The sequence below is a fragment of the Panthera pardus genome, unplaced genomic scaffold, assembly GCF_024362965.1.
Source record: "Panthera pardus isolate Hobbes unplaced genomic scaffold, ASM2436296v1 HiC_scaffold_27, whole genome shotgun sequence".
In the NCBI taxonomy this organism is placed as follows: Eukaryota; Metazoa; Chordata; class Mammalia; order Carnivora; family Felidae; genus Panthera; species Panthera pardus.
Window position 1 is genome coordinate 18464888 of NW_026526843.1, and position 26033 is coordinate 18490920.

Consider the following 26033-nt stretch of genomic DNA (forward strand, 5'->3'; position numbering starts at 1 on the left):
GACATCTGATAAAGCATAACTACGACCACCATATACCCAGCCCAACAGCCATCTAAACCCGGAGAATCGCCGAAAATGGAGAAAGGGAGCACGGGGTCAGTGGGCACTGGTGTTATCTGGCCATGGATCACACAAGGCCCAACACACAAAGTGTACACAGCCCCCATAATTGGGCCTAAAATTAAAATGCTAACCACGGTACACAGGAAGAAATTTACAAACTAGCAGCGATTTTGTTTGCTTTTTCGCAAGCTTGGGGCATTTGGGGGAGATTCTTGTAAAGGTCCAGATCTCTCCTGAAGCAGGCACACCCCCAAGGATGGTTGAGGCAATCAGTGCCTTCTCTTTAGGTCCCATAAATCCACTATAGAAATTGGAGGCCTTGGGAAGCAGCCCATCGGTCTTAGATGTGAACGTTAAAAACAAATGAAGCAGCTAGTGAACACAGGCAGGGGGGAGATACAGCAGCTGCTGAAGCTTGCCCTCTACACAGCGCATCTGAAAGCGTGAGTTGCAGTGGGGCAAAGGCAGACACATTGGCTCTGGGGTTGATCATCCTTGGGTTCAAGAGCCACCTGACGTCAGGAGGGTCCCCCACACCTTTCTGAACTTCCATTTCCTCATCTCTAGAACAGCCATAGTAATCCTCCTAACCTCTCAGGGCAGTGGTGAAATTTTAATAAGATAATAAATAAGATAATAAACATAAATAAGATATGTTCAGGGCTCAGGAAATGGACACTCTTGTCAGAAGAACGCAAATGAATGGCCCTCAGACAGGAAGCAGTGGGAGTCGGGCTAGAGGTGTTTTGTTCACAGGGTTACAGCTCTTCACTCCACACACGTCACCCAGGCAGATTTCTCAAAAGGGGTTTCCCAACAGTGGCTCCCACACTTAGAGCTGCCCTACCTGGCATGGGCTTGATCACGCCCCACTTCCCGCTGGCCTGTTGGCCACTGTGAGGTTGAGGGTGCAGAATTGATGGCGTGGGGGGGGTGCGGAGAGTGGAGAGGCCTGTGTTCCTCTACCAAGGTCGTGTTGGCCAGCCCAAGGTGGTTGGGCTGGGGTACTCGGAAGGGCTGGAGCTGCTGCTGAAAACCTTGTGTGTGAGACATTTTTGCCTCGAGAAAGGAGGGGAGGGGAGCAGAAACCACCTAGACTTGCTCCCTTACTCTTGTGGACACTTCTCCCAGTGTCGTTCAAGAGCAGAGGGACCCCCAGCACTCATGGCCAACCTTTGCTGAGAAGCTGAGAAGGAAGAGGAAGCAAGAAAGCAGCTGGTGCTAGTTCATCATGATGCATGCAGAGACTGTTGTGGCCTGTCCCTCCTCTGCTGAGAGAAGGTTAAATAAAGCGTCTGGGAAGCCTTGAGAGAAAGCCTTTCTAGAACTGATGGAGCAATGGCTCAAAAGAACTTCGTGTTCTTTTGAACTTCATGAAACTTCATGTCTCAGTTCTAGAGGCTAGAAGTCCAAACTCAAGGTGATGGCAGAGTCGTGCTGGCTCTGAAGTTTCCAGAGGTGGTAACTCCCCTGGCTCTTCCAGCTTCTGGTGGCCTCAGGCATTCCTTGGCTTGTGGCCCCATCGCTCCAATCTCACCTGTCTTCACATGGCCTCATCTTCTGTGTGTCTTTGTGTCTTTTCCCCTTCTTATGAGAACATCGGTCATTGGATGTAGGGCCCACCCTAAATCCAGGATGATTTCATCTCAAGATCCTTAAGTAACTACACCTGCAAAAACTATTTCCAAATAAGGTCACATTCTGAGGTTCTGGGTGGACATGAACTTGGGGGAGACGTTATTCAACCCACTACATGCTCCTAACTGAATTCTGCAGCAGTGTAGACATTTCAGAAATGATCTTTACTAGATATTATTTACGAGGATATCATTGATTGAGAAAAATGTGCTTCAGGGGTGCCCGGGCAGCTCAGTCCGTTGAGCATCTGACTTTGGCTCAGGTCATGATCTCACAGTTCATGGGTTCGAGCCACACATCGGGCTCTTTGCTGTCAGCACAGAGCCTGCTTCGGGTCCTCTGTCCCCCTGCCCCTCTGCCCCTTCCCCCACCTCAAAAATAAATAAACATTAAAGAAAAGAAATATGTGCTTCAAAGTAGCTTCTGTTGTCATCAAATTCCCCTCTGAAAGGATAACCACAGAAACACACCCTGCTCACTGCTGAAATGCCAGTCCCCAGAAGAGTACCAGGTATATAGTACGTGCTCAATAAATATTCGTTGGCTGAATGAATGTAATGAAATTCATTTAATGGCCAAATGGACTAGCCCTTCGGCTAAGAGAAACTGGTTGTGGGGCACGAAGTCCCAAGTTTTCCCAACTTTTTACAAAAAGAGTGTGAGGCATTTTTGACACAAATCTCACAAGTATGAAAACAGTCTGAGCTAAGCCCCTCTGGTCTGCCCTGCCCACCCTCTGGATAGTCCCCAGGGTACTTCCTGGGGGCACCAAGAGCCACGTGGAAATCCCTGTTGTAGGTCAGGAGTCAAAGGCAAATGAAATGTTTGAATGCCAGTGATACATCACACAGAGCACCAAGGACTACCCCTGAAATTTGCTTGGGAAAATTCAACAGTGTTTTATTCCACCCCACAAGCATTTACCAAGAGTCAGCCTACACTGTGTATTCTAGTAGAGAGTGCAATTGTTGTCTTGCAAGCTGGGTGGTGAAAATGATTGGAGAGTGAGGAAATACCCTTTCTATTAAAGGGGCCCCATTGTTTTCAGGGTGCATATTTTGTTTTCTTTGATTTCCAAAACAGAAGTGCAATACTAAACAAGGTATTTTTGTAACTGTGGGGGGGGGGGGGGAAGCCAAAAAAGCATTGTCCGTGTCTAATTGGACTAAATTGAAGGGCTTGGCTGCCAGGATTACTGTTTTGAAAGAGATCATGCTGTGTGCCAGCTTCCCAACTGGTAGTAATGCCCCATGACCTTCGGGATAGTCTAGACCTTTTAACGTGGCATTCTTCTGCAGCTGTCACCATCTTCTGCCTCACTGTTAAGCGTTGAATTGTGTCCTCCCAAAAGATGCTGAGGTCCTAACCCCCAGTACCTGTGAATGTGACCTTCTTTGGAAATAGGGTCTTCTCAGATGATCACATTAAGATGAGGTCATTAGGGTGGGCCCTAACCCAGTAGGACTGGTGTCCTCATGAAAGAGGGGACATTTGAACACAGAGACAGAGGCACATGGGGAGGACACCAAGAAGACCAGAGTGATGCTGCTACAAGGAGCTACCAGAAGCTGGCAGAGACGCCCAGAACAGATCGTTCCCTAGGACCTTGAGTGGGAGCACGGCCCTGCCCACAGCCTAATCTCAGACTCCTGGCCTCCAGAACTGGAAGATGATACATTTTGCTTGCTTAAGCAGTTCAGCGTGTTGTACATTGTAAGGGCAGCCCTAGCAAAGAAATGCGCTCACCTTCCGTCCTGATCCGTCCGGCCACCTCCAATCCTACACTCCCACTACTCTGTGCCTTGGCCAAGAGGAATCACACGTCCGGGTTTACTGGGACAGTCCCAGCGTGTGATTGTTGTGCCAGCATAATAATGAACAGTGCCCCCTTTCAAAGGCATCCTAGTTTGGACTGTGTATTCTGTGGTCACCGTAGCATTCTTCTGTGCCATCTCCAGCTTCGAGCGATCCCCCTCTCGTTTGCTACCTCGTTGCTCAAAACCCATCCCAAAAATCACTGCTTCTGTGAAACACACACCACCTCAGCCAAGATTTCATCAGTTGGTCCTCTGGGTCCCCAGAGAAGTTTATACGTTTCCAGACCACGATACTTATTACTATATCATGTCAGCCCAAACATGCCCTTCTCGGGGAAGGCTCCCTGACATCCTGACTGACTCAGTGCCCTGGTCACTGCTGTCAGTGTCCTGGGCTCTCCTCCCTTCATGGTTTGTAGTCTGGGTTGTAATGAGCTACTCGGGGGAGTTCATATCCACTGCAGTAATCTATTACTTGCTCCTAACCTGTGGCAGTGGGGACCGTGTGTGTGTCCTGGCACACAACTTGAATGAAAGAGCATCTAGGTGTTTCTTTGAGTGCTTATCCTCCCTTCTAAAGCTGTCAGGTTTTGCCAGTCTTGACTGTACCCTAATCCTCTCTGTGTCACTGTTAGCACCTAGTACTGTGTTTAGAACATCAGAGGTGTTCAATGCCTATTTATTAAGAGCATGCTTAATTTAAGAGCCTAACTCAGTTGCCATACAATACTATGAGTCAAAAAAGAATACTGCATTTGCTTCCCTTCTTGAAGGATATTGGGGGCTTTCTGGACAACAAACACAATTGAGACAATGACCTCTCTCAGAGTGACTGTTCCACTGAGAAAGAGAAATGATATAGTTACAGTAATCTCCTGTCCAACAATCGCTGCAAGGTGAGGGAAGATGTGGGAAATGGCCCATTTCAACCTCTGATCCAGGTGATTTCAGGTGAGAGCTGTTGTAGAAATGCACGACTAATAACTCTACATGTGTATTTAGTCACTGAGAATTTGTACAAAGTTCTGATTTATATGAGCTACACCAGGTCTCACAGCACCTTCGTGAACTAGCCAGGGCAGAGAAAGAAGCGCTGGAAGCTGCCTTTATTTAAAAGGGTCAAATAGTGTGTCTCCAAAGTCACACTGGTGACTGTCCAGGAGGGAGCCTGATCGTTGAAAACTGAGGTTCTGTTCCCAGCTCTGCCGGCTACCAGCACAGTTACCTTGAACTACCTGCAGCCTCTCTGAGCCTTGGTTTCCTCATCTGTAAGAGTGGGATGATCACTTTATTCACTTGTCTTCAAAGGTTGCTGTGTGGACCAGATAACAAGGTGGGATGAGAGTGGTTGGGGAACTTGAAGTCACCGGATATACTAGGGGCCTTCCAAGATGGTCTTCCCAATAAACCCAGAGAGAAAAGGAAAAGAAAGAAGTACCTTACTGACATTAAGATAGACATATGAATTGGTGGAATAGAATTGAGAGCCGCAAAATAAAGGCTTACACATATGATCGTTGATTTTTTTTTAATTTTTATTTTATTTTAAGAGAGAGCAAGTGACAGAGGGACAGAGAGAGAGGGAGAGAGAGGGACAGAGAGAGAGGATCCAAAGTGGGCTCTGCACTAAGAACGCAGAGCCCAATGTGGGGCTTGAATTCACAAACCGTGAGATCACGACCTGAGCTGAAGTCAGGCACTTAATCAACTGAGCCACCTAGGTGCCCCTGGTCATTGATTTTCAACAAGGGTGCCAAGACTATTTTGTGTAAAAGAACAGCACTTTCAACAAATAGCACTGGATATCCACAAGTGAAAGTATAAAGTTGGACCCATACATCATACCATACACAAAAATTACTCAAACTGGGGTGACTGGGTGGCTCACTCTATTAAGTGTCCAAGTCTTGATTTCAGCTCAGGTCATGATCTCACGGTTCATGAGTTCGAGCCCAGCATTGGGCTCTGTGCTGACAGGGCAGAGTCTGCTTGGGATTCTCTCTCTCCCTCTCTCTCTGCCCCTTTTCTGCTCACTTGCTCACTCTCTCAAAAAATAAATAAGCTAAAATTTTTTTTTTACTTATCTCAAAGTGGACCACAGATCTCCATGTAAGAGCTAAGAGTATAAAACTCTTAGAAGAAAATAGTGGTAAATCTTCATGGCCTTGGATTTGACAACTATTTCTTCAATATGGCACCAAAAGTACAAGTAAGAAAAGAAAAAAATAACTAAATTTGACTTCATTAAAATTTAAAACATTTGTGTTTCAAGAGAAACCATGCAGAAAATAAAAATACAAGCCACAGAATGGGAGAAAATGTTTGCAAATCATATATCTACAGTGGACTTGAATCTGAAATATATTAAGAATTCTTACAACTCAACAATAGAATATTTTTTTTTAATGGGCAAAAGATCTGAATGGACATTTCACCAAAGATAATATGCAAATGGCCAGTGACCTAATGAAAACATGGTCACATCACTAGTCATCAGGAAATGCAAATCAAAACCATCAAAATGAGGCACCACTTCACACCCACTAGGATGGCTAGAATGAAAAAGTAACAACTGTTGGTGAGGACGTGGAGTCATTGGCAGCCTGATACACCTTGCTGGTGGGAATGTAAAATGGTGCAGCCACTTTGGGAAATGGTCTGGCAGTTCTAACAAATGCCAAACATAGCATTACCGTATGATCCAGTAATTCTACTGGTGTATAGCCAAGAAAAATGAAAATGTGTGTACATGAGGATTCAGAGAAGCGTTATTCATTCATAAGAGCTTGGAAACAACCCGAAAGTCCATCGATGGATGCATGGATAAACAAAATGTGGTAGGTATATATACACACAATGAAGTACTGATTCATGTTACAACATGGATGAACCTTGAAGACATTATGCTAGGGGCGCCTGGGTGGCTCAGTCAGTTGAGTGTCCGACTTTGGCTTAGGTCATGATCTCATAGTTTGTGGGTTCAAGCCCCACATCGAGCTCTCTGCTGTCAGCACAGAGCCTGCTGGGGATCCTCTGTCTGCCACCCCCTCTCTCTCTGCCTCTCCTCTGCTGGCACTCTTTCTCTTAAAAAAAAAAAAAGAAATATTAAAAAAAAAAAAGAAAACATTATGCTAGGTGGAAGAAGCCAGACACAAAATGCCACATATTGTAGGATTTCACTTAGATGAAATTCCCAGAATAGGCAAATCTATAGAGAGAAAGTTGGTAGTTGCCCCAGGATAGTCAGGATGTAGAAATAGGGAATGACTGCTCATGGGTGTGGGATTTCTTTGGGGAGTGATGAAATGTCCCGGATTTACTTTTTAAAAGTTATTTATTTATTTTGAGAGAGAGAATCCCAAGCAGGCTTTGCACTGTCAGCACAGAGCCCCAGTACAGACCTCTAACTCAGGAACCATGAAACCACCACCTGAGCTGAAGTCGGATGCTTAACTGACAGAGCCACCCAGGTGCCCCGGGTCCCAGATTTAGATCGTGATGGTGGTTAAACATCTCTGTGAATATGCTTAAAACCACTGAGTTGTACACTTTACGTGGGTGAATTTTATTTTATCTCAATAAAGCTGTTAAAAGAGAGAGAGAGCTCATGTAACGTTCTGTGTTGGGGGCAGGGGAGAGGGGAACGAGAGGGGGAGCTTAGCCTAAGCAGGTTGCCACATGCAGCACTGAGACCAGGCTTTCCTGGAGCTCTATTAGCTGTCTGAGAATTGCCAGCCCTCTCATTCCCAGGCACTTGGGCTTTGCTCCCATGAGCCCCATTGCTGAGGAAGGATAGGTGAGTTGTCTGCCGCTCTCACTAGAAGCACTGCCACTAGAAGAAACGCTAGAAGAAACATCACACAGTTTACTCTCTTGGGGCCTGACAGAGGCAAGGATTAAGAGCTGGAGAAGGGGCTGAGGCTCCATCCCGCTCACAAATAGCTACTCCCGGAAAACTCCTAAGATTAACAGGTTTCTTTGGGTGGGTGAACACGCCTTCCACTGGTTGAAGTGATCCCCGGGTACTCTACGTGGAAAGGGAGGACCTTCCTCAGACTCTCCCTGGGGCACATTTGGAAAGAACTCCCCCCAGCTCCGCACCTCTGATGGGTGCGATCCTTAGGATGCAGATTCTAGGGAAATTCCAGGGCATCTGCTTCCCTGCACACGCCAACCTTTTCCTTGATGCTTTCTTCGGAGTGGATAAGAAGGGTTTAGGGATGCAATCCGGAAAAGGACCCTCCCCAACAACTCCTATGAGTATTTGGCGGTGACACAAAGAAGAGGTGGTGGTGTTTATCTTGGAAAAGACTCTTGTTCTTGCTTCCCTCATTTTTCTAGCTGCCTGGGACTTGGGCTCTTGCTTGCTTCTGGCTCCCTGCGGGAAGTTTTGTTTTGTTTTGTTTTAACATTTATTTATTTTTGAGAGACAGAGCATGAGCAGGGGAGGGGCAGAGAGAGAGGGAGACACAGAATTTGAAGCAGGTTCCAGGCTCTGAGCCATCAGTACAGAGCCCGATGCCAGGCTTGAACTCACCAACTGCGAGGTCATCACCTCAGCCAGAGTCTGACACTTAACTGACTGAGCCACCCAGGGGCCCCAGAAGTGGGACACAAGACCTTCTGTCCTAGGTGGAGGCCGACCTTGCGGGGTACGATCACGTCTAAGATGAACTACGGAGTCTAGGTTTTTTGGCCCCCTTAGTTCAGACTACTGTGGAGGCTTAATTAATCTTTTCTAAACAATTGTAATAAAATACGCATAACCAAATTTACCATCTTAACCAGTTTTCTAGTGTTAAGTACCCTCACATTGTTGTGCGACCAAATCTCCAGAACTCTTTTCATCTTGAGAAACTGAAAAATCTGTCCCCATTAAACAAATTCCCATCCCTTTCCCTCTAGCCCCTGGCACCCACCATTCTTATGTCTGCATGTATTTGACTAGTCTAGGTGCCTCATATAAGTAGAATCATTCAATGCTTGTCCTTTTGTGTCTGGTCTCTTTTACCGAGCATAGTGTCCTCAAGATTCATCCATGTGGTAGCATGTGTCAAAACTTCCTTCCTTTCTAAGGCTGAATAGCATTCCATTGTATGGATAGACCACACTTTGTTTGGCCATTCATCCATTGATAGACACTTGGGTTGTTTCCACCTTTTGGATATTGTGAACAATGCTGCTATGAACATAGGTGTACAGGTAACTTTTTTGCAACCCTGCTTTCGATTCTTTCGGGTGTACACCCAGAAGTGGATTTGCTGGGTCATATAGTAATTCTATCTTTAATTTTTTGAGGAGTCACCATACTGTTTTTGACAGTGGCTGCACACTTTACATTCCTACCAACAGTGCACAAGTGTTGCAATTCCTCCACCTCCTCACCAACACTTGTTATTTTCTGGTTTTGGGGGGGGTTGTTTTTCGTAAAGGGTGTGAGGGGATATCACATTGTAGTTTGGATTTGCACTTCCCTAATGCTTGGTGGTGTTGAGCACCTTTTCATGTGACTATTGGCCATTTGTATGTCTTCTTTGGGGAAATGTCAATTTAAGTTCTTTGCTGTTTTTTTTTAATTGGTCTATTTGAGTTTATGTTATTGAGTTGTAGGAGTTCTTTATACATTCTGGATATTAATCCTTCATCAGATATGTGATTTGCAAATATTTTCTCCCTAGGTTGCCCTTTCACTGTGTTGGCTGTGTCCTTTGATGCACAGAAGTTTTTAATTTTGATGTAGTCTAATTATCTATTTTTACATTTGTTACCTGAGCTTTTGATGTCATACATTTTGAGTTAATTTTTTGTGTATGGTGTCACGTAAGCATCTAACTTCATTCTTTTGTCTGTAGATCTACACTTTTCCCAATGCCATTTATTGAAAACATTGTCCTTTCTCCATTGAATGGTGTTGGTACCCTTATCAGAAATCATTTGATCATGTATGTGAGGGTGTATTCCTGGGTTCTCTATTTTATACCATTGGTATATATGTTCTTTTTGTTTTTTAATTTGAGAGAGAGAGAGAGAGAGAGAGAGAGAGAGAGAGAGAGAGAGAGAGAATCTCAAGCAGGCTCCACATTCAGTGTGGACCCTGGGATCATGACCTGAGTTGAAACCAAGAGTCAGATGCTCAACCAACTGAGCCACCCAGGCGCCCCATATATTCTTTTTATTCCAGTACCTCACTATTTTGTTTACTATATAGCTATGTAATTTGTTTTGAAATCAGGCAGTGTGACACCTCCAATGCTTTTCTTTTTCTTCAAGATTGTTTCAGTTATTTGGGATCCCTTGAGATGCCATATACATTTTAGGATGGATTTTTCTATTTCTGCAAAAGAAACAGAATTGGGATTTTTACAGAGATTTTATTAAGTCTTTAGATCCCTTTTGGGTGGTATTGATGTGTTAACAATATTAAATCTTTGAATCAATGAACATGGATGTCTTTCAATTTATTTGTGTCTTTGTTTTCAGCAATGTTTTGTAGTTTTCAGTGTACAAATCTTTCACCTCCTTGGTTAAGTTTATTCCTAAGTATTTTATTCTTTTTGATTGATTAATCTGAATAACAAAATGTTCATGCTCAGCAAATATTTGCTGACATTCAGGTCTTTTTCTCTTTCATTTCTTCTTTTCTCATATATTCTCTTCTAGGTTTAATGTTGGGTCTCCGAATATTTCAGTGTTTGAGAAGTAGCATACTATTCACCTCAGCATGAATCAGACAGCCCCCTCAAAGACAAAGATAAAGTTCTTTTTAAACATCTATTTTGAGTAAAACACACTTGAATGTATCATGAAACAGTTCCTCATAGGACTTCCTTCCTCAAAAAAATTTCTTAGTGTAAGAAATAGAGATTAAAAAAACCCTCATTATTAGGGGCAAAGGGTGGGCATCTTGTGAGCTGATCTTTCTTTTGTGTGGCTTTGGTTTGATTTGTGATATGACTGGGGTCTGGAGCAATTTTCTCACCATGCTGCTTGTAGACTAGACCTCAAAGCCATCCCCAAACACCCTACTTTTGTGTAGTGATGAGGGAGACAAACAAAACTGGCCCTTGGAAACATTGTAATGTCATAACAATAATCTCTGCATGTCTGGCCCCTATGTCCAAGAGGCCCTGAGACCAAAAAAAAAAATTGTGTTTCTCTTTGTGTGTGAGTGTTTTCATGTCCCATTACTTGGCTCAAACTTCCACCCAGCACCTGGGAAAATAGACTCTGCTGACCAGCAGGGCCTCTCCAAGGAGGCCCCAAACTCAACACTGAGTTCTATGAGAAAGTAGAAGGGAAAGATCAGCAAGAAGCAACAGAGCTCTCATCTGCACGTGAACAGAGTCCAGCTTGACTCCTTGGTGTTCTGGAGCCCCTCTGTGTGTGTGCTTATAGGTCATTGGCAGTTCCCAGAGAGAAGATGGGGGGAAAACTTCTGGTTTCTAGAGTCTACGGATGTCAGGTTCCCTCTGTCCAGACTCAGCTCCCAGGTAAGCACTCCCTGTCCTGCCCCCATGGGGCTTGGCCACCATCTTCTCCTGGTGGGGCTTTTTCCTAGCCTGAGCCAATCTCTTGCCTTGTAGCACACCCTTGGTGTGTGGCAGGCAAGCTGCACCATCCTCTCCCATTCAAAACCCTGGGGCTCTTGAAAACAACCAACCAGCCAAACAAAAACAAACAACTGTGGGCAGTCTCAGGAAACTTAACTGAGGCTACTCACCCTCCTGCCCCTGCCCCTCTAAACCCCAGCATTACAGAAGTATAACTTTTCCACAGTGAAATTCATTCATTTCAAGTTTAGAGTCTAATGAGTTTGAGCAATTGTATACAGTCACGTGATCACCATCACAAAGTATAGAACATTCTCATCACCCCCAGAACTTCCCTCTTGCCTCTTTGCAGTCAGCCCCCTTCCCACACCTCTGGTTCCAGTCAACCACAAACCTGCTCTCTATCACTATAGTTTTGCCTTTTCCTAATGTAGTGTAAATATAGTGTATTGTGTATTGTTTATTTCACTCAACATAATATTTTTGAGATTCATTCAAGTTGTAGCATATGTATCAATGTTTCTTCCTTTTAATTGCTGAGTAGTATTCCATTGCATGCACACATTACTGTGTAGCCATTCATCAGTTGATGGAAATTTGAGTTGTTTATCTTTTTGACTATTATTGTGAAAGGCTGCTATGAAGATTTGAATACAGGTTTTTTTGTGAACATAAGTTGCCATATCTCTTGAATAAATAGCTAGGAATGGTATTGCTGGGTCTTATGTACATTTACCTTTATAAGTCACTGCCAAACTGTTTTCCAAAGTGGCTACATCATTCTGCTCAGGTTACTTTTTTAATAATAGCTTTTTTTTTTCCAGAGAGAAAGCCTGAGCTGGGGAAGGGCAGAGGGAGAGGGAGAGAGAATCTTAAGCAGGTTCTATGTCCAGTGCGGAGCCTGACTCAGGGCTTGATCTCACAACCTTGAGATCATGACCTGAGCTGAAATCAAGAGTTGGACACTCAGCCGACTGAGCCACACAGGTGCCCTTGCTGAGGCTACTTTTTTTTTAAGTTTATTCATTTTTGAAAGAGAAAGAGAGAGAGAGAACATGAGTCGGGGAGGGGCAAAGGGAGAGGAGACAGAATCCCAAGCAGGCTCCATGCTGTCAGCACAGAGCCTGATGTGGGGCTGGAACTCAGAAACTGTGAGATCATGATCTGAGCTGAAGTCAACAGTCACTTAACCGACTCAGCCACCCAGGCGCCCCATGGCTACTTTTTAATAAAGAGCAGAGGTGAGGGGGCCGTGGGTAGAATCACTTACAATAAGCTTATAATGTAGATACTAATGTCCCCATTTCCCAGATGAGGAAATTGAGGTTGAAAGAGATGTACTGCCCCAAAGTCACACACCTAACAAACAAAGGAAGGAGCTGGAATGCCCAGGGGTTTGCTCCTGCCTTCTCCCACCTCTCTTCCTATCAGCCACAACCTGGCAGCTTAGGAACACTGCTGCCTTGACATTCTAGACAGCACATTCTCCTCTGTTCTTACTGTGCTAGGACACAGTAACGGTGAGAATTGGCATTTGATTCCTTTTTTCAGAGGAAGCCGCTAATGATCAGAAGTAACTTTCCCAAGACCAACAGCCTTCTCCTTCTATAAGAATGCCCCTTCCCTTCCTCCACTCTCCTCCACCCTGGGCTTGAACCTGGTAGAACCAGGTGGTTGCAGTCCCCAGCCTACAGCAGGGGTGGGGACTGGGAGGTCAGAGCACCAGCACTGGGCCCGTGTGTGAGGACACTAAGGGAACAGGAATTTTCCCTTCTCAGACCTGCTTCCCACTGAGGACTGTAGAAGTGGGATCAACATAGACTCATCCTGGGGCCTGCATGCTCCATTTGCCCTAACTTCAGAGAACAGGATAAGGCCCCAGAGGACAGGAGGCACCTCCAGCCTGTGCCCTAGCCAACGCCAGAGGGCCTAGGTGGGGAGATGGGTGCACTGTGTACTACCCAGGAAGGTTATCAGCCTTAATGTCACATGCATTGCTGCTCCCTCCCTAGTGTCTCAGAGCCAGCTGTCTACTGACAGGCTCCTCTGCATTTGGTGTGTGTGTGTGTGTGTGTGTGTGTGTGTGTGTGTGTGTGTGTAAAATGCAGGGAAGCCTGAAGAACCCCCAACACACACACAGATACACACATACTTTGAACTACGAGATGCAGCTCCAGCCTGAGAGCAGGACTGGGTCAAGAATACAGTGACCTCACCCAAGATGAGGTGGTTGCTCCCCAGTAGTGCTCCATGTTTACAGTTTTCCAAGTGCCCTCCCCCCTTCACTTGATCCTCGCACCTACACTGAGGCAAGGGTCACTCTACATCCCACAGGCCAGAGACTGATCTTTACTGGCCCTTTCTACCTGGGCTGTATCCTTCAGAGCTGGAGCTGGGTTAACCTCTTTAGGAGGAGGAGTGTTCTTGCTCTGTAACCCCCATCCCCTGGTTGAACAAAGGGTTTCAGCCAACTGTATGCAAGGTCTCGCACCGAGCTGCTGCCCTCTCTCCATGGCGTTTTCCCCGATCCCTCTGCTTCAAGACTCAGATTATTCAGTAACCCACCAGGCAGCCTCTCTGGCGTGCAATGCATGCAATCAAGAAGCATTTACTGAGCACTTTTTGAAACCCAGTACAAAAGTGAATGTGATTCAAAGAAGTTCACAGTCTGGGGAGGGGAGTTGGCAGGCTGACATGTAAGCAAATGATGACATCAGCGTGATGAAAAGGACTCTGGGAGAGCTAATTCTTCCTGGCCCGGGAACAAGTGCTATTCTGCTGCCCTTCCAGGAGTTTGGCCAATGCAGGAGAAAGAAACAGCAAGTGTAAAGGGCTGGAAGGAGGAAAGAACATGGTGCATCCAGAGAATAGAAAGAAGTTCTCTGTGACTAGACCAGAATTTGGGGCGAGGAGAGAGAAGAGGCACATTGGGAGAGTAGGTGGGTTGAGTCTGAAGGGACTTGTTACTCATGTAAGAAGTCTGGACTCTTCAGTAGGGTTAATGTGTGTGTGTGTGTGTGTGTGTGTGTAGTGCGTTTAATGTACATAGTGACTTATGACTGTATATAGATACATATGAAAATACACATACTAGTATCAGGTAAAACAATTGTGTTTAGATGCTGGAGTACTAACAAATATAAGAGGAAAAAGATGTTGAAGGGATCCTGTTTACCATCATTTACATGAAGTGTTGATGTATATATATTATATATTAGTAATTATTACGTAGCATGAGGAATTTTACTCCTGTTCTTCAATGTGTCCTATTAAGTTTGGTTTATTTGATGACACACAGAATTCTTTTCCTGAAGTTGTCTTGCTTCTGTTTTTTTTTTTCTTTTCCTTTCTTTTTACTGTGTTAATGGTCGCCCGTCCCTAACCTTAAAAAAGCAGAAGGAACTTTGTCCTTAAATGTTTCCTTTCACTAAGTCTCAAGAGAGTTCTTGGAAAGATACTGGCACGGCATGAAGTACACACCTCAGCTGTTCATTTGGTTTGTGAATTGCAGATTCTGGGCCAGAGTCAGTGAAATTTCTTTTTTTTTTTTCCCCCTTGTAGTATCTCAACTTCACGCAGCCAACTCTATGTACCCAATATCAGTTCAATTTAGTGACATCCTCTAAAGTTTTATCTAGAGTTTTCCTTCTGGATTTCCCCTTTATTGGAAAAAAACAATGGGACACAGAGGAGTCCTGGGACTACGCTTCCCAGCGGCCTCCGCCGGGCTGCTACTCCAACTTCCCCTGCTGGGGCGGCCCCTAGTATCTGGGCCTTGCCCACTGGCATCGTATTTAGAACTACAACTCCCAGATGCCTCCAAGCGCCGGGCCTTTCAAAGAGGGCTTCCCAGCAGCCTCCCGGGTAAAGAGCCCCGCCTCTCAGGGTGGCTCTCAAGGCTCTCCAGGCGCCTTCCACCCGCCTCAGCCATGTCACGTGACGCACACCCGCCAACCGACGCACGGAGGAGGGCGGCGGGCGGTGGCCAGGGGCGGAGAGGCCGCAGGGGGCGGGCCCTGGAGGGGGCGGAGCGGGGCCCGGGAGCGAAGCAGCCTGGCAACCGCGGTGGCGCCCGGAGCCCGAGGTGGGTGAGCGCTCGCTTCTGGCCTGGCTCCGAGCCGGGTGCTGCGGGGACCTGGGGGGGAGGTGGGCGGGAGGAGGAAGTTGGGACTCCCCGGGCCGACGGGTCCCGCGTATTCTCGCAGCACCCGCGGGCGTAGGTGGCGGGGGGGGGGGTGTCGCCCGAGCGCCTCGCTGTCCCCGCCAGCCAGGGCTGAGTGAGGCCGGTGAGCCGCAGGCAGGTGCCTCCGGCTTCCTCCCGTTCTCCCCGCCCAAGGTCCTGGGCTGGCGACGGGCGAAGGTCGGGACGGGAATCGGGGCCGAGGGGAAACGCTGGGGGCGTCGCGGCCGCTCCCCGGACTTTGCTTCCCCGTCCTGTGGAGGCGAGCGCGCTGGGCGGCCGTCCTGCCTCCCCGGCGACGCGCCTCGGCTGGTCCTCGCCTTGGCCGTCCGCCTCGGGTGAGTGCCCGCCGCATCCCCCGCGGGTCCTGCGGAGCGGCCGCAGCCCGGTGCTGTCCGGGAAGCCTCGGTGGGCGCTCTCGAACAGAGTTTCTGTGTCACGCACGGGAGGTTTATTTGCTTTTGCAACAGTTGAGAGAAGATCTGAGAAGGAACGGTTAGTTCCCTGATACGCAGTCGGAAGTATGCACAGGCAAGAGCAAGCAAGTGCCCTTTGCCGGGTTGCCTCCCTTAACTGTCTTTTGCTGTGCTCAGGAAGTGAAAACTAATTTTAGTCTTTGCCTAAGCAAATATGAAATGAATCTGCTGCAAAGATTATATTATGGGCTTTATAGACACATACGAAGTATGGGGCGGAGTGAATTGTGACTGGCTTTTAAATAGACATACTAGACCTTCACAAGAATGGAACCATGGAATGTTAGAATTGACTGGGACCTTGAAGTTCATAGTAGTTAGTTTCTAGGATGGGGAAACTGAGGCCCAGAGAGGGTAACGCTGTTTAATGTGACCCAGGATTTGGGGCAACCTAACGGCAAAGCTAATATCACAAGTCAGGTCTCTAGGGAGTATCTTGGCGTCTAACCTGGGTACTTTTTATCACAGCTTAGTTTTGTTTTTTGTAGAGTGTCCACCTTAGAATCTTGAGACTGAGCCAGTGATTTTGCTATAGTTCAAACCATTTTGAATTCCCTTCAAAACGAGTTTACCAGCCAAATAAGACAATCAGGCTTGTTACGTTATACACACACTTTGCTTTCATCCAACATATGTTTTGGGCATGATCTCTTATTACCAGATTTGATCCAGTGACTTTTGGCTGTTTCACTAAACCAGATCTACCCTTGAGAGATTCCACTCCATGGAGTAGATTCCAACCAGTGGTGCTGCCAGTGCATAGCAGCCTCCCCAGGTGCTTGAAAGTACAGAACATTCATTGGGGCTTTTAGATTCTAGCTATTAAATGATTGGTCTCCTTACCTTAAAGTTATAACATATAGTTATCAAGTTCTCAGTGGCTTCATTTACCCATCAAACCCAGAAAGCCCATAGTGTGCCTACAGTGTCCCAAGCACTGAGAAGACAGCAGACAGTACTACTGATGAAGCTTTACAGAGCTTATGTGTGGGGAAGAGGACAATAAAAAAAAGTAAACGATACATTTTCTAGTGGAGATGAGCACTATGCAGAAAAATAGAACTCCCAAACTCTATGTCAATAAAACAGGCTGGCATGTTTGAGAGTGACTTGGGAATTACATTGAATTGTTAGTTTTTGAGTGTCAGCTGCTGCTCCATTAAAGTAAATAATCAAATCCAAAAGTAAATCTGTCTAAAAGAGATTCCATGGAGTCATCATTTTTCTAGCGATTGCCTCTTGGATCCTAAATTCATCACGGCCTCATTTTTACTTGCATTTTTTCTCTTACATGCAAACCATGCTTTCAAACACCTAGGGGGGTGGTCTTTGAATCCCTTGCTATCTCAGTAGTTACCTTACTCTAGCTACAGAAGGCTCTGCTGAGGTCAGTATTCCTTGTTGATTTCATGCCAGTGTCAGCCTGCCTCAGGCTACCTTACACAAGAATTTCTCTTCTTGCCCTTTGGTTTGTACAGAGAACCTACTATCTGAAATGATCCGCAATCTTTGGGTTGTATGGTTTTTAAAGAAAAGAGTTCATTTTGATGTTAGCTCTAGAGTAAAGAAGCATTCAACGTCTTAAAAACTAAAGTGCTAGTGGGGTGCCTGGGTGGCTGAGTCAGTTAATCATCCGACTTCAGCTCAGGTCATGATCTCATGGTTTGTGAGTTTGAGCCCCACATTGGGCTCTGTGTGGGCAGCTCAGAGCCTGGAGCCTGCTTCAAATTCTGTGTCTCCCTCTGTCTCTGCCCTTCCCGCAGTCACATTCTGTCTCTCTCTCAAAAATAAATAAACATTTAAAAAAATTTAAAAAAACCCCTAAAGTGCTAGTAAAATGGCATTCGTGATAGCTTACTCTACAAGTTCATCTGTTTGTACCTTTTCAGTTCTCTCCTAGTCTGTATGTTCAATGGCTTGAAAGCAAATTTTTCATTCTTACAGGTTCTGAAAAATGGCTGAAGTCACAAAAAAAAATACTCAAATATTCTTTGTTCCAAAATGAAAGGAGGATTAACAAAATGTAGTTACTTTAAAAACCACTGAAGGAACATGTGGTTCTTGCTCTTATTGAGGGCTCCAAAATAAGGAGAAAAGCAGAGCCTCTTCAAGGCTTAGTAGGCGACATTTTGAACTGGTGGCCAAAGGATTTCAAAGGCCAGAGTTTCTTGTTATTTCTAAAGTTTTTTCAGTTTTATAGAAGAATAAGAGTTTGTTTTCATTATTCTTTAGTAATTTCCCTTCCCTGCTTCTGACCTCTTTGAAGTTCTGCTTTCTTTATTTTCTAGTTTCTCAGTTCATTATTCTTTTTTGGCAGATGGGGGAGGGGCAGGGGCTGGGGCTGTCATTTGCCTACGAGGTATTGACTCTGGATTTGAATCCTGGCTCTAATATTACCTGTGTGATTTTGGGTGAGTTACTTACGCCTGTGCCTTAGTGTCCTTATCTGTAAAATGAAAATAATACTGATAGCACCTTCCTCAAAGGGCTGTTGTCTAGACTGAGTGATAATCTATGTTAAGTGCTTAGAATAGTGTCTTATTTTCTTTGAAAGATAAAGAAATGATTCTAGACATGTCCTAATAAACTTTTGGACATCAAATAAGCGTGATTTTATTTTTCTAGACATTTCTTAGCATTTTGTGGGTGACTCGAGCTTTTAGTTTCAGGTGATATTGGCAGCGGTATCCACAGTTCTTGCAGTGTGAAGTTCCCGTCAGTGTTTGGACTCAGAAATTACTCGAGGCCACATTTTGTCTGTTTCTACAAACATGATTAGAACAAGAGTGGCCTTCTTCCAGTTGCTCTGCTTGGAAAGCAAGAGGGTACCAGGAGACCCAGTTGGAGTTAGTCGGGTGAGATCCAGTTGCCATCCTGTAGTTGGAGGATGGTTTTTCATGTTAAATGTTTACAATGTATTTTTCCATCTGAGCACCTGGACAGTCTCATCCTTTTCCTTTTAAGGAAAGGAACCTTAAAAGGTTCCTTTAGAACACCTCTTTAGCAGGCACCTCTTTGAACATTGGCATCACGCACTAGCACTTTCTGTTTCTACCTGAGGAGTGAGGGGTGATAAAGGAGCCCTTTGTGTGAGGTGGCCGAAAGCTTCCTGAGTCTGGATTCCAGAAGCTGGGTTCAAGTCCCGTTTCTGCCACGTCTTAACTCTGTGACACCAGATACGTCATTTTACCTCACTGCTGCAGCCTCTTCCATTTGTATGATAGAGCTGTGATCCCTACCAAGCTTCCAGAACTTTGCAGAGAATCACATGTACAACAGTACCCTTCATAGGCTGTGCAGCATTATTATTGCTTTCATGTGTTATATAAGCTGTCACTGTTTGGAGAACTGGTGTAAGAGAGCAGCGTCCCTCCTGTTGTTGGCCCACCTGCCCCATGGCTGTAGGTGTGGCCTCTGCCTTGCTTTCCCTCTTTTGTCAGCATTGAAAAATGTGGGTGTTTCATTGCCTCTCTCAAATGGACCTGAAGCCATTGGCACACCTTGTGAGCTTCCATTTTATTTATTCCCAAGACGGTAGTACTGTATAGCCAACAATCATAGGGCAACAGCAAGCGATCTCTGCATCAGGGAATATTGCCTGCTTTTTTCTGAAGTATTTCGGAGTGAAAATCTTTCGTTTTTCAAATCGACACTTTCCATTAGCCCCTCAGTGCAGCCTGAGGCCCTGTGGAGCTCCTCCATCCACAGTAGCCTGGATGCTCTCACTCCAGGGGTTAGGGTGAGAAGACATCCAGGGCATTGATTGTGCTCCAGGTCCCTGCTGCCTTCATTTTCCAACAGAACTGGGGCTTAGTGCTCTGTTCTTGTTATTTGAAGTTGTTTCTCAGGATCCTGGAAGGACTCTATTATAAGTAGCTCTTTGAAATGTCATGTACTTAGGTTCCTCCAGTGTTGCTGAGCTGCAACTCTGTTTTGATACGTAGTACCTGAATATTTCAATATCACTTGTTCCATCTTCCAAGCTTGTGCTGAAAGTTGGGGCTGAGGTTGGAGACGTTTTTTTTCCTGGGCAGGTGAAACCTAACATGGCCCTCTACACACAGTAGACATTTAGAAAAACACTCTGACTTGAAACTGGACAAGTGGAGGGGTAGTTCAGAGTTGTTTGGATGTGTTCATTTCAACAAAATCGGGTTGTATGTATAGAGACCATATCCATATCTCCCCCCCACCCCCCACTGCACGATGGAAGGGAGCTCATGCTGAGCCTTCCCCCCCCCCCCCCCCCCCCCCCCCGTGGTTGATTAGCAAATGAATAAGAAAGTTCTTGAGTCCAGTGATGGGAGAGGTCTCACACATTACATTCCCAGCCTCTGGATTTTTGGACTACTGTCGCAAGCAGTTTGAGTTTAGGTTCATTTTTGCTTTGCTTGTTGGTACATTTTGGGGGGTGGGGAGGGGTATGGGAAGTTGAAGGGTAATAATTAAAAGTAAAAATAAAAGTAATTTGTTTGTAACTCATTCCTTTCTTATGCCCTTGCCTGAAAACCTTGACAACACCGTGATATCCTTTCTTTAGCTGTGATAATTGTTACATATCTATATTGTGCCCTTGGGCTTTCTGGGAAAAGGAAGCGCTGTTTCCCGGAGCCTCTTGAAATGGAACGCGCTGCTATGTCCCGGCGCCATGTTTTCCCCTTCATGGGAGCTTCGAGGCACAGGTGGGTCACAGAGGGGATTCGTGGCATCAGATGGTGGTGCTTAAATTGTCCTTGGCTGAGCCTTTGGTTCCTTTATGGCCCCGAGATGACTTAGGTGGGGACTTAGAACAAGGGCTGTGCTGTCAGGGTTTGTTCCAGCAGTCCTGGAATTGGCCTGAGCTGTTTTGCTAAAAGAAGATACGTATCCCATGGCAGTGACCCCCAGCCATGGCTTGTCAGTAGTAGGTGGGTCAAGTAACAGGGACGAGCCACACCGTAGGAGGACAGTGCCGTTGACGCTAGTCATGTGTCAGGCAGGATATGAGAAACCTCAGTCGAGATTCCATTTTGAGCTTTCTGGTCCTGAAGTGTTCCTTGCAGACACTGATGGTTCCAAATCTGAGAGAGAAAGTAAGTCCCTAGACAGAGGGCAATTGGATTTGGCCCTCACCTCTTTTTTTTTTTTTTTTTTTTAATTTTTTTTTTCAATGTTTTTATTTTTATTTTTGGGACAGAGAGAGACAGAGCATGAACGGGGGAGGGCAGAGAGAGAGGGAGACACAGAATCGGAAACAGGCTCCAGGCTCCGAGCCATCAGCCCAGAGCCTGACGCGGGGCTCGAACTCACGGACCGCGAGATCGTGACCTGGCTGAAGTCGGACGCTTAAACCGACTGCGCCACCCAGGCGCCCCGGCCCTCACCTCTTTGCAGCTCTTGCCGTGAGGCCTAACAACTGAGTTTTTAAGGTTGAGGCTGAGTGCAACCCTGCTGGCCATTTCCTTTCTTCACCGTTTTCAACTCTGACAGGGCATGATCATTTCTCCAGAGGTTGCCGCTCCTTCTATGCCACAGAACAGTTTTTCCTTGTTGATAAAAAATTGTCCTGATGCTCCTGCTGTTCCTCAGCTCCTAGGAGCCCAAGAGCAATGTAGAATTTCAGTACCCCCCCCCCCCCATCTACACCTAGAGTCTGCATTTTGATGACAGCCTTTGGTGATCTGTTTGTAAATTAAAGTTTGAGAAGGCCAGTTTAACTAGTAGCTCACATCCCGCTTCCCCCTGATCCTTTGAGACCTTGTGGTCCATTAGAAGATAATTTGAGCCACATGTGTAATCCATTTTCCTAGTAGCCGCATTAAAAAAGGAACAGATGAAGTTGATTTTTATAATGTATTTAACCTAGTATATCCAAAATATTATCATTTCCACATGTAATCAGTATAAGTATTAGTGAGATGTTCCCCTCCCCTTTGTACGAAGGTGTCGAGGCCTGGCATGTATTTATATTTCTGCCACCCCTCCATTTGGACTAGGCACATTTCAAGTGTTCAGGAGCTGCATGTACTTAGCGGCCCCCGCATTGGACAGCACAGCTTCGAGAGATACATTTTGGCCTTGATTTGCTGTCGATGCCTGAAGAGCAGTTAGAGCCGTGGTCGCCTCAGTAATAAACTTGCATTCACGATCCGTGTTGTAACCTGTGCCAAGCCCTTTGCCCCTTGTGATTACGTACATCCCGTATGAATCCTCACAACTTCCCACAACTTTGTCACAACTTTGTTCAAGACAGTTCTCTTCTCCGTTTCGGCTTGGTAAGTGGTATGAAGAACTCGCCCTTGGTATATGAGTGAAATGCAGGCTTTTTTCTTGAGGGTATCTTCAAAGAACTCATAGATTCCACCCTTCTTCTCTGGCTCATCCTAAAGGGTGTGGACTCGGCTAAATAGAAGTTTCCTTGCCACGCTGGCTGCTCATTAGAATCACCTGGGAACTTTAACGACCTGCTGCCCAGGCTCCACCCACAGATGTTCAGATGTACTTAATCAAACATAGGCTTTAAAAAAAAAGTTTATTTTGCGAGAGAGAGAATGAATGGGAGAAAGCAGAGAGAGAGGGAGAGAATCGCAAGCAGGCTCCGCTGCCAGCGCGCAGCCTGACCTGGGGCTTGATCTTATGAACCGCGAGATCATGACCTGAACTGAGATCAAGAGTCGTTTGCTTAATCGACTGAGCCACCCAGCCCCCTCCCCGGGACATGCATTGCTCGGCGTGCAGGTCGGCTTGAGAGCAGCTGTTATGGGAGTGTGTCTCCGGCACACTGAGCGTGCTTAGAATCACCTGCACTTCGGGCTGGGATGCAGATCTGACTCACTGGGTCTGGCGGGTCGGGAGAGCCAGCTTCAGTTGATGCCGCACCTCTGTGGCTCTGTCCCCGGCCCTTTGACGTTAGGTAGCCGGCCGCCTGACAAACACCTGAGGGCGTTTCCCAAACTACAAGTTCACTGGCAACAAGCCTGGAGTTTCTGATTCGGTGGGTTTGGGGTGGGGCCCAGGAGCTGTATTTGAGAAGGCATGATGTTTTCCACACTCCACCATAAAGTGTTTAGTTTATGTTTTATGTAGGCGCACTTCTAGCGCACCTCTGTTTTGGGCTATGTGGATGTTGACTGTTATCAAACCCCTTTTCTGCCTTTACAGAGCTATGTGATTTTCCTCTTGAAACCTGTTAAGGTGATGGAGGTATTTTAAAGGATTGCCTAATATAATGTAGCATTAACCAGTTTGCCTGCTGGCGTGAAACCAGCGTGTTTCTTTCTGCTGGATTGGATTGGTTAATATTTTCTTCAGGATTTTGACATCTGTATTTGAGAGGGAGATTTTGCTTTCCTGTACTTGATCTAGTATCACTTTGCTAGCCTTGTAAAGTGAGTGAGAGTATTACCTTTTTCTGTTCTCTGGAACTTTGTGTGAGATTGGAGTTGTGTTTCTTTTTCTATTTTTTTATTTTTAAGAGAGAGAGAGAGAGAGAGAGAGAGAGAGAGAGAGAGAGAGAGAGAGAAATCTTAACATGCTCCACGTGTGGAGCCTGACTCAAGGCTTGATCGCACGATCATGACCTGAGTCGAAATCAAGAGCCGGATGCTCAACTGACTGAGTCACCCAGGTGCCACCGTTTCTCCAGTGTTTGGTAGAATTTACCCCTAGAACCACCTGGGCCTGGTATATTTGGAGTGGGAAGATTTAAAGAAAAAATTTTTTTAATATTTATTTTTGAGAGAGAGAGCAAGTGTGTGAAGCAACGGTCAGAAAGAGAGAGGGAGACAGAGATTCCCCCCAAGCAGGCTCCGCACTTTCAGCTCAAAGCGAGATGTGGGGCTCAAACCCCACGAACTGTGAAATCATGACTTGAGCCAAAAGTCAGATGCTCAACTGACTGAGCCCCTGGAGTGGGAAGATATTAAACTACCAGTTAATATATGCCATTTCTGTGGTTATGTCTGTCTTTTCATTCTTAAATCTTTTTTTTTTCCTTTGGTTTATTTATATTTTGAGAGAGAAAAGTGTGAGTCAGGGAGGGACGCGGTGGGGTGAGGGGTTGGAGAGAGAGAGAGAAAAAAATCCCACACAAGCTCTGTGCTGTGAGCACAGAGCCTGATGTGAGGCTCAAAACCCACAAACTGTGAGATCATGACCTGAGCTGAAGTCAGACGCTTAACTGACTGAGCTACCCAGGTGCCCACATTCTTAAGTTTTAACATTGTTTGTGCCTTCTCTCTTTTTTTCTTAGTCTTACCACAGGTTTGTCAGTTGTGGTTATGTAGTATGATGTTTGTTAGGATGTAGAAATGAATGAACGTAATGACATTCCCCAGTTTCTTTCTGATTAATTTTTAATGAGTAAAAACTTTATATCATTTTAAAGTCAAATTTACATCAGAGTTTATTCCAAAAAGCCGTACTTACATCCCTGTCTCTTGCTGGACATGCTGTTTCTATCCCCCATCTCAGGTAATTGATATTATAGTTTTTAGTTACCTTTTCTGTTTCTTTCTTTTTTCTTTTATGAAATGCTTCACGAATTTGTGTATCATCCTGTGCAGGGGCCATGCTAATCTTCTCTGTATCATTCCAATTTTAGTTTATGTGCTGCCAAAGCGAGCATTCTTCTGTTCCTTTTGCAAATTTGAGCAAGTGCGTGCACACACATATTTGCATTTCCCCTCTCACACCCAAAAAGCATACTGTGTACACTATTCAGCCTCTTGTTTTTGTCACTTAAAATATATCCTGGACATCACTCTTTTCTTCGTTTTGTCCTCTGTTTGGACTTATTCTGTGGTTTGGATATTTCAAAACATAGAATTTTTATTTAGTTCTAGTATATTCTAATTTCCATTGTGATTATTTCATTCACCTGTGGGTTTAGAAGTGTCTTTTTAAATTTACAAATACATTTAAAAAATGTTTATTTATTTGAGAGAGAGAGAGAGAGAGAGAGACTGAGCAGGGGAGGGGCAGAGAGTGAGTGGGACAGAATATCTGATGCGAGCTCTAAGCTGAGAGCAGAGAGCCCAATGTAGGGCTTGAACTCACGAAATGCGAGATCATGACCTGAGCCAAAGTTGGATGCTTAATTGACTGAGCCACCTAGGCACCCCTACAAGTACATTTTTTTAGGTATTTTTAAAACTTATTTCTAACTTAACTGTATTATGGTCAGAGATTGTGACCTGAATACTAGTAGTTCTTTGAGATGTGTTGAGGGTAGGTTTATACAGTATTTTGTGGTTGGCTTTTTTGTCTTAGCATAATGCTTTTCAAATTAATTCATGTTGTCTCAGGTATCCATAGTTGGTGACTTTCTGTTGTTGAGCAGTGTTCCACAGTGATTTGTTTATTCACTAGTTGATGAACATGTGAGTTGACTTAAGTTTTTGGCCATTATGAATAAAGCTGCTATGAACATTTGCTTATGAGTCTTTGTGTGGACTCGATGTTTTCATTTGTGTAAATAGTTAGGTGTGGCATTGCTGGGCAGTATGCTTAGTGTATGTTTAACTTTACAAGAAACCGACCCAACTATTTACCAAAGTGCTTGTGCCAATTTGCATTCCTGCTGGCAAAGCGAAGCATGACAGTTCTGCTTGGGCCATATCCTCATCATCCTGTTATTGTCCATCTGGTTAAATTGTAGCCATTCTAGTGGCTGTGTAATGGTAGCTCACTGTGGTTTTAATTTGCATATTCCTGATGTCTAACGATGGTGAGTGTTTCTTCATGGGCTTATTGGCCATTTGTACATCTTCTTTGGTGGAGTGTCTGCTCAAATCTTTTGCCTGTTTCTTATTGGATTGTCTGTCTTGTTAAATTATAAGACTTCTTTATATATTTTGGATACAAGACCTTTATGAGATATGTGATTTGCAAGTACTTTCTCCCAATCTGTAGCTTACCCTTTCATTTTCTTAATTGTGCCTTTGAAAGAGCAGTGGTTTTAATTTTGATGAAGTCAGGTTTATCTTTTTTTTTTCCCTTACAGTTTATGTTTTTGTGTTCTAAGAAATCTTTGCCTAACCTAAGTTCACAAAGGCTTTCTCCTGTGTCTCCCACTAGGACTTGTAGTTTTAGCTCTTATGTTTAGATCTTTTGTGTCCGTCCCCTCTCCACCTGAGGGTTCATATCCTGTGTAACCCCTTTCCCTTGAGTTTACAGCCTTGTGAGACCTTGAGGAGAGAATCCAGCTAAGTTGTACCCAGACTCCTGACCCATGACCCACGGAAACTGCAAGATAATTGTGTGTTGTTTACAGCTACTGAGTTTGTTATGTAGCAATATAAAACTAATACTTCTTCATTTCAAGTTGTTT

At 45.1% G+C, this 26033-nt stretch overlaps 1 protein-coding gene and 1 non-coding gene across 4 annotated transcripts in view; one reads left to right on the forward strand and one right to left on the reverse strand.

Annotated features, from left to right (window-relative positions):
* Window positions 1-15075: 15075 nt before the first annotated feature.
* Window positions 15076-26033, forward strand: part of MTM1 (myotubularin 1) — a 97401-nt gene continuing 86443 nt past the window's right edge. For all 3 annotated transcript variants that reach the window (XM_019435767.2, XM_053892004.1, XM_019435770.2), the window contains exon 1: window positions 15076-15152. The gene's annotated coding sequence lies outside the window, so the exon portion shown is untranslated. The remainder of the gene's footprint in view (window positions 15153-26033) is intronic.
* LOC128773953 (U6 spliceosomal RNA) lies at window positions 24224-24329 on the reverse strand. Its single transcript, XR_008418445.1, has one exon. It is a non-coding gene; the product is annotated as a U6 spliceosomal RNA (small nuclear RNA).